This window comes from Vicugna pacos, chromosome 6 (genome assembly GCF_048564905.1).
Source record: "Vicugna pacos chromosome 6, VicPac4, whole genome shotgun sequence".
Taxonomy (NCBI): Eukaryota; Metazoa; Chordata; class Mammalia; order Artiodactyla; family Camelidae; genus Vicugna; species Vicugna pacos.
The window spans coordinates 18,110,838-18,113,064 of NC_132992.1; the positions used below are offsets into that span (position 1 = coordinate 18,110,838).

The 2,227-nt window shown below is 43.1% G+C and overlaps 1 non-coding gene across 1 annotated transcript; it reads left to right on the forward strand.

Annotated features, from left to right (window-relative positions):
• The first annotated feature begins 327 nt into the window (after positions 1-327).
• On the forward strand, positions 328-434 carry LOC116278049 (U6 spliceosomal RNA). The gene has a single exon (XR_004187472.2). It is a non-coding gene; the product is annotated as a U6 spliceosomal RNA (small nuclear RNA).
• The last annotated feature ends 1,793 nt before the right edge of the window (positions 435-2,227 follow it).

Consider the following 2,227-nt stretch of genomic DNA (forward strand, 5'->3'; position numbering starts at 1 on the left):
ACAGGGTAACTGGTTTATTCTCAGGCCAGAGGCACACAATCAAACCAGGAACTAATTTTGAAGAACGTTTTCACATAGTTCAGATCTCCTTGTCAGGGAGGGGTCTGGAATCCCTAACTCTTGTGCCCTAGACATTTGTTTTTTAACTCCAGTCGCCAGCAGAAGATCTTTTGATGAAGCGCTATTATCAGAATTCTTCACTCGCTTTTCTAAGAGTAATGCTGGTAGCAGGACCCTTTCCAACGTGGTTAAATACCTGTATTGCCTGTTGGATAGTCTTCCAATGTATAAAACTTGGACTTTACAGAACATAGAAAAGAGTGTTTAGTGCTCACTTCTGCAGCACATATACTAAAATTGGAACGATTCAGAGAAGATAAGCAGGGCCCCTGCGCAAGGATGACACGCAAATTTGTGAAGCATTCCATATTTTTAAGTAGATAAACAGCAAGTTTATACTGTATACCACGGGGAACTATGTTCAGTATCTTATGGTAACTTGTGGTGAGGAAGGGTATGGAAACGAATATATGTATGTTCCTATATGACTGAAGCATTATGCTGTACACCAGAAACTGATACAACATTGTAAACTGACTACACTTTAGTAAAAATATATATATATATATACAAAAAAAAGGGGAAAGTGTTTAATTTGGGGTCACAAGGCCTACTGATGGGTTGAAATCCTTCTAATTCCATGCAAGCCATCCTGGACATGGACGTTTTTCTAGGGGAAGGAGCTGGTGTTCTCTGCAGATTCTCACAGCAGTCAGTGACCTAGAACATATTCAGAACCACTGATCTAGACAACGTTTCCTTAACTCTGAAAGGTGACCGACAGAGATGAAAGTTCAGTTGTAAGTAGAGGGAGAAGCAGTAGGGGAAGATTTGTCAACAGTGAGAGACAGTGATTCTCAGCCCTCGGAAAGTATTAGCACCATCAGCACGGGCCTGGGGCCGGGCCCGGACGGAGCAGATTTGAGTTTTTGTGCCTGTGTCCTGACCTCCCAATGGACGTCATCTCACCATTCTGTGCTGAGCATCGTATGAAGAAGATTTGTCCAGAGAAGCACCTCACTTCAATCACACATAAATTATAACTTCACAGGCTTCTCATGGCCAGCAAGTAGGGAAACCTTGCAATTTTAAACTATTTTGTATCCTGGCCAGACACGGTTTTCCTTTCCCTGTACCAGAGGAGTACCATTCTTGCTACCTGATCTTCAGGGTAGCTAGGTGTAGACCGCTGAAAAGCACAAAGCAAATGAGGAAAACTACCAGAACTCAAATAATCCAACAAGAGGCTATGGAGAAAAGAAAGAATTCATAAAAGAAAAGAAAATTGCTTAAAACCTCCCTAAATCATAAACTCAGAGAGATTAGAAAATATACTTAGAAAAGATTTGAATGCTATAAAAAGAAACACTCAGAGAACTAGGAAAAAGTCTCTGACTCATTAGAACACAATTGCCAAAAGTTAAAAAGAAAATCAATGAGAGGATTAGAGCTAAGTAATTTCTCAGAAAATAAAGGAAAAAGGCAGAGATGGGGGGAAAATGCAAGAAACGTTAAGAGCCGTAGGGACAGGACCCATCCAAGGAGTTCAGACTGGATGAATACGCTTCCTAGAAAGAAGGAATTGAGGGGGAAAAAGGGAAGTAAATAATCAATAAGAAAAGAGATTTTTCTCAGAGCGGGAATACTGGGATCTCCCAAACGAAAGGGCACACCACGTGCTGACTCCAAATAATGGATAGAAACTCTCATCTAGACAGAGGCGTGGGAATTCAGAATGCCAGGGATGAAGAGATCTCCAAACCTTTCTGAAATTATTTTTTAAACATACGAAGGAACAAGAATACGGCTAACGGCATTCTTCTCAAAAGCGACTTGGGGTGCCGGAGGACAACAGAACCAGGCACTTCAAAGCTTTGAGGAAAAGAATGTTCAGCCTAGGATTTTTGCCCATTCAAGTGGGAGGTGAGAACAGAAACCTTTTTAGATTATCAAAGACACAGAAAATGTGTATCTCATGACTGGCAAGGTGAAGTATCAGACTGAGGAAAGTGCACGGGGAGCGGTGGCTGAACACAACCGGGCAGTTGCCAAAATTAGGCCACAGCTTAGGCCGGAAGGACACCACTCCCCGCTCCGGAGCCGGCTGGCTGCGCAGCCGGTCTCACTGCTGCCGCCGCCGGCCCTGGACACTGCACCCTCGCACTGC